Below are 14,071 nucleotides of genomic sequence, written 5' to 3' on the forward strand. Positions count from 1 at the left end.
GGGCCTCAATCAGAAGGACCTGGACCCCCAAGAGCAAGGCCAGGGACGGAGGGTTCTGTACACCACACCTTCCATCTTCACTGAGGGACTCCTCCTGAGCTTCTTTTCCTCCCTTGACTCATACGCTTAAATCCAGTGGCTCACCACTCCCATCAGAGGTTGCAATGGGACTGGGGGGGCAGGAAGGTGGCACACACCTTGGATGAATTCAGAGCAGCCCTGAGGAGAAGGACTTGGGGTTGATGGTTGATGAGAAGCTCAACATGAGCCAGCAATGTGCGTTTGGCAGCCCAGAAGTCAACCGTATCCTGGGCTGCATCCACAGAAGTGTGGCTAGCAAGTTGAGGGAGGGGATTGTCCCTCTACTCCACTCTCATGAGACCCCACGTGCAGTACTGCGTCCAGCTCTGGGGCTCCCATGGGGCTCCATGTCCATACAGTGGGGACAACAGTCTTCTGCACCAGGTCTCAGACCGATTCACCTGCTGCTCCTCAAGGACTTGCCCGTGTCTCCACTTTGAGGGCTCTGAAGCTGCCATCACTCTTCCTTCTGTGTGATATTGAGTTTGCAGCACTGAAAGTTATAGAATCACAGAATCATAGAATCATTTTGGTTGGAAATGACCTTTAAGATCATCGAGTCCAACCGTTAACCCAGCACTGCCAAGCCCACCACTAAACCATGCCCCTGAGTGCCTTTTAAATGCCTCCAGGAATGGGGACTCCACCACTTCCACGGGCAGCCTGTTCCAGTGCTTGACAACCCTTTCAGGGAAGAAACTCTTCCTGACATCCAATCTAAACCTCCCCTGGCACAACTTGAGGCCGTTTCCTCTCATTCTCTTGCTTGTTACTTGGGAGAAGAGACCAACACCCACCTCACTACACCCTCCTTTCAGGTAGTTGTAGAGAGCGAGAAGGTCTCCCCTCAACCTCCTTTTCTCCAGACTAAACATGCCCAGTTCCCTCAGCTGCTCCTCATCAGACTTGTGCTCCAGAGCCTTCAGCACCTTCGTTGCCCTTCTCTGGACTCGCTCCAGGACCTCGATGTCTTTCTTGTATTGCGGGGCCCAAAACTGACCCCAGGATTACACAGAATCACAGAATCACAGAATGTTAGGGATTGGAAGGGACCTCAAACGATCTTCTAGTCCAGTCCCCCTGCTGGAGCAGGATTACCTAGACCATATCACACAGGAACACGTCCAGGCGGGTTTTGAATGTCTCCAGAGAAGGAGACTCCACAAGCTCTCTGGACAGCCTGTGCCAGTGTTCGGTTACCCTCACTGTAAAGAAGTTTTTCCTCATATTTAAGTGGAACCTCCTGTGTTCCAGCTTGCACCCATTGACCCTTGTCCTGTCAAGGGATGTCACTGAGAAGAGCCTGGCTCCATCCTCATGACACTTGCCCTTTACATATTTATAAACATTAATGAGGTCACCCGTCAGTCTCCTCTTCTCCAAGCTGAAGAGACCCAGCTCCCTCAGCCTCTCCTCATAAGGGAGATGTTCCACTCCCTTAATCATCTTCGTGGCTCTGCACTGGACTTCCCTAGCAGTTCCCTGTCCTTCTTGAACTGAGGGCCTGGAACTGGACACAATATTCCAGATGCGGCCTCACCAGGGCAGAGTAGAGGGGGATTGACCTACTAACCACACCCCTTCTAATAAACCCCAGAATGCCCTTGGCCGCCTTGGCCACAAGGGCACATTGCTGGCTCATGGTCATCCTGCTGTCCACTAGGACCACCAGGTCCCTTTCCCCTACACTGCTCTCCAACAGGTCTGTCCCCAACTCGTACTCATACATGGGGTTGTTCTTGCCCAGATGCAGGACTCTACACTTGCCCTTGTTATAGTTCATTAAATTTCTCCCCGCCCAACTCTCCAGCCTGTCCAGGTCTCTCTGAATGGCTGCGCAGCCTTCTGGTGTGTCAGCCACTCCTCCCAGTTTGGTGTCATCAGCGAACTTGCTGACAGTGCACTCTATTCCCTCATCCAAGTCATTAATGAATATATTGAATAGTACTGGTCCCAGTACTGGTCCCCGTACCAACCCTTGAGGGACTCCGCTAGACACAGGCCTCCAACTGGACTCTGTCCCATTGGCCACCACTCTCTGGCTTCTTTCCTTCAGCCACTTCACAATCCACCTCACTACCTGATCATCCAGACCACACCTTCTCAGTTTAGCTGCGAGGATGCTGTGGGAGACCGTGTCAAACGCTTTACTGAAATCAAGATAGACCACTTCCACGGCTTTACCATCATCTATCCACCAGGTTATGTCCTCATAAAACGCTATCAGGTTGGTTAAGCATGACTTCCCCTTGGTGAAGCCATGTTGAGTGCCCCTAATGATCCCCCTATCCTTGATGTGCCTAGAGACAGCACCAAGGACAAGTTGTTCCATTACCTTTCCAGGGATGGAGGTGAGGCTGACTGGTCTACAGTTACCCGGGTCCTCCTTCTTGCCCTTTTTGAAGACTGGAGTGACATTTGCTTACCTCCAGTCCTCAGGCACCTCTCCTGTTGCCCACGACTTAGCAAAGATGATGGAGAGTGGCCTAGCATCTATGTGACGTACCTTCACGACTAGTTTCTCTAGATGAGCAGCAATATCTTGCCACAATTCAGCAGCCCAAATAGGTTTCCCTTTGCGTTGCCAGTTGCTTCGCTTCCACTGCTTTAACCACCCCCACAAGGCATTTGCTACCATCCATGAGTCAGTATAGAGATACAGCCTTGGTCACTTTTCTCGTTCAGCAATGTCTAAAGCCAGTTGGATGGCTTTTACCTCTGCGAATTGACTCGATTCACCTTGTCCTTGTGAGGCTTCTGTGACTCGTCGTATAGGACTCCATACAGCAGCTTTCCGCTTCCGATGCTTTCCTACAAGACGGCAGGATCCATCGGTGAACAGGACATACTGCTTCTCATCCTCTGGTAGTTCATTATATGGTGGGGCTTCTTCAGCACGTGTCACCTCCTTTTCTGGTGGCATTCTGAAGTCTTTGTCTTCTGGCCAGTCCATGATCACTTCTAAGATTCCTGGGCGATTAGGGTTTCCTATTCGAGCCCTCTGTGTAATTAATGCAATCCATTTACTCCATGTAGCATCAGTTGCATGATGAGTAGTAGGAACCTTACCCTTGAACATCCAGCCTAGTACTGGTAATCGGGGTGCCAGGAGAAGCTGTGCTTCAGTACCGATTACCTCTGAAGCAGCTCTAACTCCTTCATATGCTGCCAGTATCTCTTTTTCAGTTGGAGTGTAATTGGCCTTGGAGCCCTTGTATCCTCGACTCCAAAATCCTAGGGGTCGACCTCGAGTCTCCCCTGGTACTTTCTGCCAGAGGCTCCAGGTGGGACCATTGTCCCCAGCTGTGGTGCAGAGCACATTTGTAACAACTTGTTCCATACAGACTGGTCCAAGGGCTACTGCATGCACAATCTCTTGTTTAATCTGTTCAAAAGCCTGTCGTTGTTCAGGACCCCACTGAAAATCATTCTTCTTTCTGGTCACTTGATAAAGAGGGCGTACAATCTGGCTGTAATCTGGAATATGCATTCTCCAGAAACCCACAACGCCTAAGAAGGCTTGTGTTTCCTTTTTGTTAGTTGGTGGGGACATAGCTGTTATTTTGTTGATCACCTCTATCGGGATCTGGCGACACCCATCTTGCCATTTAATCCCTAAAAACTGGATCTCCCGGGCAGGCCCCTTGACCTTGCCTCTTTTTATGGCAAAACCAGCTTTCAGAAGAATTTGGATTATTTTCTCCCCTTTCTCAAAAACTGCTGCTGCTGTATCACCCCATACAATGATGTCATCAATGTATTGCAAATGTTCTGGAGCTCCACCCTTTTCTAGTGCAGTCTGGATCAGTCCTTGGCAAATGGTAGGACTGTGTTTCCACCCCTGGGGCAATCGATTCCAGGTGTACCGGATACCTCTCCAGGTAGAAGCAAACTGTGGCCTACACTTTGGTGCCAAGGGAATAGAGAAAAATGCATTAGCACTGTCTATGGTGGCGTACCACTTGGCTGCCTTTGACTCCAGTTCGTATTGAAGTTCTAGCATGTCTGACATGGCAGCACTCAGCGGTGGCGTAACTTCATTTAGGCCGCGATAGTCCACAGTTAATCTCCATTCTCCATTAGACTTTTGCACTGGCCATATAGGGCTATTAAAGGGTGAGCAAGTCTTGCTAATCACTCCTTGATTTTCTAATTGTCTAATCAGTTTATGAATGGGGATCAGGGAGTCTCGATTGGTGCGATATTGTCGTCTGTGCACAGTGGTAGTAGCAATTGGCACTTGTTGTTCTTCAACTTTCAGCAACCCCACAACAGAAGGATCCTCTGAGAGGCCAGGCAAGGTAGACAGCTGCTTAATGTCCTCAGTCTCCACAGCTGCTATACCAAAGGCCCATCTATACCCTTTTGGGTCCTTAAAATACCTTCTCTTAAGGTAGTCTATGCCAAGGATGCATGGAGCATCTGGACCAGTCACAATGGGGTGCTTTTTCCATTCATTTTTAGTTAGGCTCACTTCGGCCTCCAACACAGATAACTCTTGAGATCCCCCTGTTATTCCTGATATACTGATAGATTCTGTCCCTTTATGATTCGATGGCATTAGGGTGCACTGTGCACCAGTGTCTACCAGGGTTCGATACCTTTGTGGTTCTAATGTGCCAGGCCATCGAATCCACACAGTCCAATAAATCCGGTTATCCCTCTCCTCCTCCTGGCTAGAGGCAGGGCCCCTCTAATTAAAGATTGGATTCGTGCTGCTCACGGGGATTGGACCTTCATTTCCTCTATTCACTCTTGGAAAAAAGGATTGAGGCCCATCTACCCTGACTGGAGTCCTGCTCATTGGTAACTGGAGCAGCCATCCTCCTAGAAAAATTCTCTCTGGTATTTCTGTTAGCTTGCAACTCACGTACTCGTGCCTGTAGGGTACTGGTAGGTTGTCCATGCCATCTGTTCATGTCCTCCCCATAATCACGCAGGGTAAACCACAGGATACCTCGTGACGTGTTCCCGTTTCCTTTGAGCCGGTCCAGTAGGAGGGCGTTGCCTCCTAAAGGCTGCAACAGCGGGCCTGTGTAGGTAGAGAGTCAAGTTTATTCTCGATCCGTGGACAGTTTGTCTGACAGTTGTTTCAATGAGTCCTTTGTTTTCCTTAGTCAGTTTTTCCACAGCCGAGACTGCGGGTCCTGCAGTGGGGAAGAAATACTATCTTCATACTGTCGCATATAGTTAGCCATTTCGCCCACACTAGGTACGTGCCATATCATCTTCTCCCCAGACTAATATTGACAGTGTATGGGTATATGTCGGTGGAGCGCTCTTCACAACCTTCCTGAACACGGATCGGTTGCATTCCACTTCATCAGGATTTACAGGATCTACAATTTCCCATGGGTGTCTATAAATGATCTCTTGCACAGCTAGTTCTCTAAGGTAGTAAATACCTTTTTCTATAGTGGTCCATTTGCTTAGGTGGCTCATAACATCATCTTTATAGGGATACCTGCTCTTTACAGCTGACAAGATTTGCCTCCAGAGACTGATAGTGTTTGACCTTCTTGCAAGCATCTTATCAATACCACCATCTCTGGACAGGGATCCCAACTGTCTGGCTTCTCTACCATCCAGTTCTATGCTATCTGCCCCATTATCCCAGCATCGGAGCAACCAGGTAATTATTGGCTCACCGTCATAACGACTAAAATCTTTTCTTATATTTCGCAGTTCTTTCAGGGATGAGGAGTGGTAGGTTATCTCTACTTCCGAGTCCGAGTCCTCCTGTGATTGTTCTGCTTTAGAAGGACCTTTCTTGTCCTTCTTGTGTAATGGGCCTTCTTTAAAAAGACGATCAAGGAAACCCCCCTCTGTGTCAGGCCCTGACTCTGACTGAGAAGGGCCCTCACCTGGGTCCCGTGCTGGCTCTGCCTTAGAAGCCTCTGAATCATCATCCTTCACTTTACTAGTTGATTTCTTTCGGTGTTTTCTCCTGGTTACAGGGGCAGCATGATACCTCCCGCTGTTGCTGCACCGACATCTAATCACATAGCACACCAGTAACACATACAGGACACCCAAAAATAACAACATGCCCTGTTCGAATTTTGCAGGAATCAGCTTGGCAAAAAAGGAGCAGATACTATCAAAATCAGTTAAAAGACGCCCGGTGTGCGCAGCTACCGATTCGCGATTAAAGCTGCCCATCATTGTATCATAGAGATAAGAGATCGGAATAATGACTGCCCAGTTTATCACGACATAAATCAGTATCACAACCCATACCGAAACGACACATTTTGACCAGCACGCCCTGTTAAACCACACGTAAGCACTAACACACAGCGCATACGGCAAGTAAGGTATCATTACACATAACTGTAAAACAAGCTTTATAAAGAGAAGAGGTAACACAAGGCTCACAAATGACATTACCATCTTAGCTATCTGTTTTAATTTCCAACCCCTCGTAAATCTCAAAGGAAGAAATCTGATACTCTCTTGGCTGAGCTCTCCGGGTCTCCTCCCACTGGAGCTGGGATTCGACTTATCAGAGCAACCCGTCGGAGCTTCTCTCGAGCCCCATGTTGGGCGCCCATAAATCTGTCACGGTTTAAAGCTGGGCCGGCTATTAAAGCGGTGGCAGACGCTCTCTGTTAACCCTCCCCCTGTCCCCGAAGGGAAAGGGAAGGGAAAAGGGAGAGAGACTTCCGGGTTGGAAAGTTAAAACAGTTTTAATAAACTATAATAATGAAAAAGAGTATAATAATAATAATAGAAATAATCAAATATATACAAATATATTTACAAAACCAAGATCGAACTCCCCTGAAGTCAGCCACGTCACGACTGGCACTGCAGGGCAGGCTCCGGGAAAGCCCAGGCTGGGCCTAGCAACGGTCGAGAACTGGATTCAGGGATGCACGGATCGGGATCGGGGAGAGCAGGAAAACAGACAGAATCCTCTTCAGACACCGGCCATAGCAGAAAGAGAGCGAGACCCTCGTGATCCCCCTGCTTTATACTGAGAATGACGTGTATGGGATGGAATACCTTCGTTGGTCAATTTTGGGTCACCTGCCCTGTCCGCTCCTCCTTGCAGGTGCGACCCCCCCTTCGGCTCTTCACTCATAAGCAGTGAGGAATTTAGCAATGACCTTGGTTTCTCTAAGACTAAGTACAGCAAGAGCCTTTCTGCATAACATCCCTACCGGTGCCTCAGTGATAACTACAAACTTCGAGCGTTATCAGTCCTGAAAGCAGACACTGTCTGCAAAACATGCAGTTAGTTTCAGAAAGTGCAGTTACTTAGAAGAGACTTAACTGAAAGTAAAAATCACTGAAAGGAAAATTGGTCTGGTTTAGGCCAAACCAGGACACCTGTTTTCTTGCTAAATTCCTTCAAGGTCAGGGCCGCCAGCAGCCCAGTCCAATCCCACAATTCCCCCTTTTTGTTTTTCAACCAAAAAGGCCGTGTTTATCATCCGTTGCAGGGCCCTTTGCAAACAAGAAAACAAACACAGTAACACGAGAATGATGATACAAACTACAAACAATCCCATAAGTCCCATCTTTATCAATCCTGTCAGCCATCCCCCGAATCCTAGGTGACCCAGCCAGTCATCTAAGAACCCATGACCCATGACCATGTGCTAATAATAAAAATCTATAGCAGCTCTATTTTGCAAGGTAGCATGTCGAATACTATCTATATCATTGGCTAACGCTTCTAAAACTTTAGGTGTGTGGTTAGCTCTTTTTGCAACCCAGCAAGATAAATTTCGCAGTTGTGTCAACCCTTGGTCAGCATCGTTACATTTTATCCCTATGTTAGCGACACTTCTTTTTTACCTGGCCTTCTGTAGATTAGTATGACTTTTCGCATAGGCATTAGTAGACTTAATTTGCTTATGGTACACGGACCTCCCACCTTCTTACTGGGCAACCTTGGCCAAGCCCTATCCCCACAAATTAGGACTAAACTCTTCAGTAATTTTTACTTTCAGATCCGTTTAAGGGGATCTCCATTAGACATGTATGAAAGGGTTGTTCAGGCTGAGCTAAAGAGGCACAAAGCTTCATCTGGTTCAGGCTTCGCATCGGAGTCACCCAAACATTGTGACTCCCCTCCCAAGGTGTCGGCGGAAGGACTATCAGTTAGTGTCCTCTTGTCAGCTCCAGGATCCAAAGCAGGCTTAACACACCTGGTGGGAAACCATCGTGGCCCTGCATCTGTGGAGACACAAGCATACCCATGTCCCCAGGTAATTAAATCCGACGGGCCTGTCCACTTTCCCGTTTGCAGGTCTCGTGCTAAAACCTTTGCCCTGACAAGAGGATTGCCTCCCTGCAAAGACAAAACATGAGAGATAATTACAGGACACTCTTTCCTCGTTGGCACAGTTATATGATTCAATGTGTACACAGCCTTCCATAGGTGAGCATGCGGGGGCTCAGAGCTCATTCCCCCTTTTTGTTTTTCAAGAAGTTGCTTCAGAGTGTGGTGCACTCGTTCCACAATGGCCTGGCCATTCGGGGAATGAGGAATGCCAGTAACATTTTCCACCCCCCAGGAGGCGAGAAATTGGGCCACGCGTGCAGATACATACTCTGGCCAGTTGTCCGTCTTAATAAGTTCTGGAATCCCAAGGGCAGCCCAGGCTTGCCACAGATGTGAGATGGCGTCAATTGCTTTCTCGCTGGCATGGGCCAATGCCCACACGACCTTAGAAAAAGTATCCACAGAGACGTGAACATATTGTAGGTGACCAAAAGAGGGAATGTGTGTTATGTCCGTTTGCCACAGGTCCAAGGCTTGGCAGCCACGCGGGTTAACCCCGTGTGGAAACACCAGTCCAGGTCCTAGGCGCTGACACTCTGGACAAGCGGCAGTGATAGATTTCGCGTCTGCAAAAGAGATCTTGAATTGACGGACTAACACCCGAGTCCCTTGGTGAAAAAACTGGCTAGACAGAAATTCTTGATGAACTAGGTCTGGCACTGGAGGGGTCCAAGTGGGGGCTGCGAGGGCGTCGGCACACGTGTTCCCTTCACATATGAATCCTGGCAGACCGGTGTGGCTGCGAATGTGCAAGATATAATACCTATGCATACGTCAGTTCACTACAGTTCATAGCATTTTTAGCAACGAAAATAATTGGTCTGAGTTTACCTCTTTGAGTAGCGCACGATCAACACGCTGCGCCATATCTGCTACCTAAGCAGAGTCCGTAACATTGTTTACAGCACAATGCCAAAATGTTTTGAAAGCAACAATGGCAGCACTAAGTTCAACCAATTGAGGTGATCCCTGTACTAAATGCACCAATTCCTGCCATTGCCTTCCGTCATACCAGGTAGCGACTGCTTTTCCCGATTTTCCAGAGCCGTCAGTAAAGACCATGGGGCCTTGTACTGGGCTATCAGCTGCCAGAGGCTTTTGAATCACTTGTAACTCTGAATGAACTTGTAATAATTTGTGACTGGGAAGATGATATCTGCCTTTCAAATCCTTCCAGGGCCAATTGAAATGGTAAACTCTTTGCCATACACCAGCTTACATAGTCGCGTTCAATGGGAATTATCAGTCGACCGGGGTCTCGGCCCGTGAATTGAACGCATCGTGTGCGTCCTTTCGTGATTGTTTTCGATATCAGCTCAATCTGAGTGCTCACTGGTTTTCGTGGTTGAACGGATAAAAACAGCCACTCTAGAGCGTGTAGCGGATCCTGCCAGCACTCATTCCACTGGCCCAGTAATCCCATGGGATGATAATTGGCAATGGCTACATATAAACTTACTGGCGTCTCTAAATCCACACCATGTACCTTTTTCTGCCGCATACCATTGAGATATTGTGGGACTGTTTTTCATGCCTTGCGGTAATACCGTCCACTGATATCGTTGACAAGGCGCCATGTTGTCCCTACTAGGCATTGAAAAAACAAATCTGCATTTGTCAGTTTCATGTCAAGGGATGGTAAAAAAAAAAAAATCTTTCAGATCAATAACCAAAATGTATAGTCTGCATCAATAACTCCTGGTAAAACAAATAGACCTTGTAAGGTTGCACTAGGATGTCCGAGTAATAGTGCACTTAACCCGTTTCCAATGGGTCCCATGGCATTCATTGGTATCTTATGCACTCTGCTATTCTCTGTTGTGATTGCGGTTGCTGTGGTAACATCCAGTCCGGCGCTCCCTGCGGTTCGGGCTACGAGTTGACTGCTTAGGCCTGGAACTGGTTGACCTTGAGCTGACCTTGAGCATTATACTTAGACCTGCACTGCTTCACAAAATGCCCCGGCTTCCCACAGCGATGACACATCAAAACAGTTACTTCTCCCACTCAGCTTCACCTTCTTAGGGCAGTTTTTCTTAAAGTGACCTTCTTGCCCGCATGTATAACAACGATGAATTACCTTAACTGCTGCCGCAAATGTTTTTGTTATATGCTCCATCTGAAACGTGGTGGTTCCTACTTTCCCGCAAGCATCCATTAGCTCAGTTAAGGTGGGGTTACGATTTGCCATCCCTGCAATAACTTTCCTGCAATCCTCGTTAGCGTTGTCCTTCGCTAACTGTAGTAACAATGCTGCTTTAGCAGCCCCATTTTGTATTTGTTTGTCTAAGGCAAATCACTCCCCAGTTGAATGGCTCCCATTCGGGTGGGCCATTTCCATCCCCTCGATATACGGGGCGAGCCAATACCCCGCCACCCATAGCAGACGCATCCCCGAAATCACCGTCCGCAAGTGTGTGCTCTCTTAATCTTCTCCAGAACCTGGCCGGGTCCGGGCCAGACACAGTAACCTGGACTGGCTGCAACATGGATAACTCCTCCACGCTACCGCCTGACTTTCCCAACCCTCGGGCTCTGCAGCAATTATGTCCCGCTTCCATCTCTTCAGAAAGGTCTATTAAGGGTGGCTTAGTCTCAGATTCGGGTAACGGGATGGTAGAAGGATCAATGTTCCGCTGCTGTTCTCTGTGCGGTGGTGGGGGGGAGCTCTGGCAGCGCGGAGGGCAAAGTCACTGTGAAAGGAGCTGTAGCCACCTCAGCCACTGCCTTTTCCTCTCTGACCGCCTTCAATTGCTCCAGTGAGTCTATAACTAATCTCCACGTCATCAATGACACAGTGGCGATCTTGTCCTCCCTTGAGGCAGCCTCAAACAGAGAAATTCCAGTGCTTTGCCACGTACTAACTTTGAAAGCAGTCTGCACCATAGCTGGCAAATTATTCTTTTTACACCATATCAACAGTCTCTGGAGCAAATGCTCATCGTATTTTACCCCTCTCTTAGAGAGGATATGTAGGAGAAGCCTTACTATCGCACTTTCTTCTTTAGAAATATTTTGGCCCATCTCCGTTCCCCCGGCTGCTCACCTCACTGGGTGTCCTGTTGCAACGTACGTTTCTTTTCCTGCGGGTCGTCCTCCGGCCCGGCCCGGTATTCAGTCCCGCTGAGCTGTTCTCCAGCCGGTGTATCTCATTCTGGGCTGTTCCCCAAACTTGCCGTCGATTTACCACTAAATCAGTATCATGTTGCGGTCACCATCTGAGGAGAAGAAACTGGACTCCACACAATCCAATGTGAATCAAAGTGAAGATGCTTTATTAAGCAGAGGCTGTCCCTTTTATACATTTGTACTGTCCCTAGCTGCAAGCATGTGCATTGCTATTGGTTAATATTACTGTCCACACTTCAAGCACACTCTTTTTTGATGTGTTGATTGGTTACTGCTCTGCCACTGGTCCTTTTTTGATTGGTTCCACCAGTTCCTGTTTCTTCTCTTCCGTGTCCGACTCCCCTGGGCTACTCCCTCAATTCTTGTTTGCTCAACTGCTGTTTTTCCTCATTTCTTCTCTCCAAGGTCAGTTTGTTGACACTAACTACATGACTCTTGTCACGCAGCTAGGCCCCCACTCCATACTCTCATACATCGGGCTCATTACGTGACCAGTCTCCTCCAGAAACCCCTCTACACTCATAGACCGTGGTGACAGAGACAACTGTTATAGACAAGGAGACAAAGACCTCAGTTCTGTTGGTGCTGTTCAGCCTTGGCAGCACCCTTGGCCATCTCTACCCCAGGCTGTCCTATGCTATCCCATGCCTGTGCCTGTTTCCCTGCACACTGTAGACATCCCACCCACTTACCTTACAAATCAATGCCTGAGATGTTTAAGGTTCTTCCAGTCCTGTTGGCTTCTCTTGGATTGGCAAAGGACTTCAGGGGTGTGAGAATATCATCCTCCTCCAGCCATGTCGTTCTGCATGTGTCAGTCTCACTTGTCATCGTGACATCATGCACAGGTGAGGAGGGCCTGATCTCAACAAGTAGGTGTTCACAATTAAACTAAGAAGTCAAAATGTTTTGGGCCCAAGAGGCAACATCACACCACTAGCAGAGGTTGGTGCTGGGGATGCCATACTTGGAGCTAAGCCACATGCAGAGGAGGAATCCATAACTCCAAAAATCACGGTAACTCTCATCAGTGGTGACAGAAATACTGAGCATTCAGGACAGAAGGGACCTTGGGATGTCTCTAGACCAACCTTCCACTCACATTGGGATGAACACCAAGTTCGCACCAAGTTCCTCAGGGCTTTGCCCAGCAGTGTCCTGAAAACATTTTCTGGAGGCATTTGGAGGAATCCTGGGAATCCTCGAGAAAGCTGAGGGGGCCTTTTGCTGCCAGGTTAAGAGAGCCACAAGTTTCTGTGATACCCAGTAAGCTGCTAGCAACTTCTAGCAGTTTCTAACAAGCCCTTTCTGCTGTCCTTGCTCAAAAGATGCATTGCTGAGAGGCTGCAGAAACTTTTCCAGCCCTTGTCCTGTTGTTCCCTGCTGCTCTTCTGTGTAGACACCAATGACACAGCCAAACGTGGAGCTACAGGCTGGTCAGCCTCATCTTGGTCCTAGAGAACACAATGGAACAGCTAATCCTGGAAATCATTTCCAGGCACACGAACAACAAGAAAATGTTCAGGCGCAGTCAGCATGGATTCACCAAGGGGAAGTCATGCTTGACTGACCTGATAACCTTATCCAATTGAATGAGTGCCTTCGTAGACAAGGGAGAGCAGTGGATATTGTCTGCCTTGATTTCTGCAAGACTTTTGACACCATCTACCATAAGATCCTCATGGACAAGTTGCTGAAGTCAGGGCTAGATGAACAGACAGTGAGGTGGCTTGAAAAGTGGCTGAACGGCTGGGCCCAAAGAGTGGTGATCAGTGATATGAAGTCTAGTTGGAAGCCAGTAACTAACAGTGTACCCCAAGGGTCAATACTAGGTCCAGTTCTGCTCAAAATGTTCATGAATGATCCAGATGATGGGGCAGAGTGTACTGTCAGCAGGTTTGGTGATGACACCTAGCTGGGAGGAGTGGCTGATACACCAGAGGGTTTTGCATCCATCCAGAAAGACCTCAACAGGCTGGAGAAATGGGCTGACAGGATCTTCATGAAGTTCAACAAGGAGAAGTGCCAAGTCCTGCCCCTGGGGACGAACAATCCCCAGCACCAATATGTGCTGGGGGTCTCCCATCTGGAAAGTAGCTAGGCAGAAAGGGCCCTGGGGGTCCTGGTGGGCACCAAATTGAGCATGAGCCAGCAATGTGGCCTTGTGGGAAAGAAGGTGAATGTTATCCTGGGCTGCACTAGGCAAAGTATTGCCAGCAGGTTGAGGGAGGTGATCGCCTTTATTGGGCACTGGTGAGGCCACAGCTGGAGTACTGGGTCCAATTCTGGGCTCCTCAGTGCAAGAGAGACATGGACATACTAGAGAGAGTCCGACAAAGGGCCATGAAGATGATGACGGGACTGGATCATTTCTCCTATGAGCACTGCAACAGGTTGCCCAGGGAAGTTGTGGAATCTGGTGACAGATGCACAATCGAAGAAAAATTAAAATTAGCAAGAGGAAATGTTACGAAGTTAAGAGAAAAGGAATTCTTTGTAGGATGTTAGGCACCTGCCTAGAAGCTGCCTGTCAGGACAGGAAATATAATAACAGAGAGAGAGAAG

Source organism: Nyctibius grandis, unplaced genomic scaffold (genome assembly GCF_013368605.1).
Source record: "Nyctibius grandis isolate bNycGra1 unplaced genomic scaffold, bNycGra1.pri S41, whole genome shotgun sequence".
NCBI lineage: Eukaryota > Metazoa > Chordata > Aves > Nyctibiiformes > Nyctibiidae > Nyctibius > Nyctibius grandis.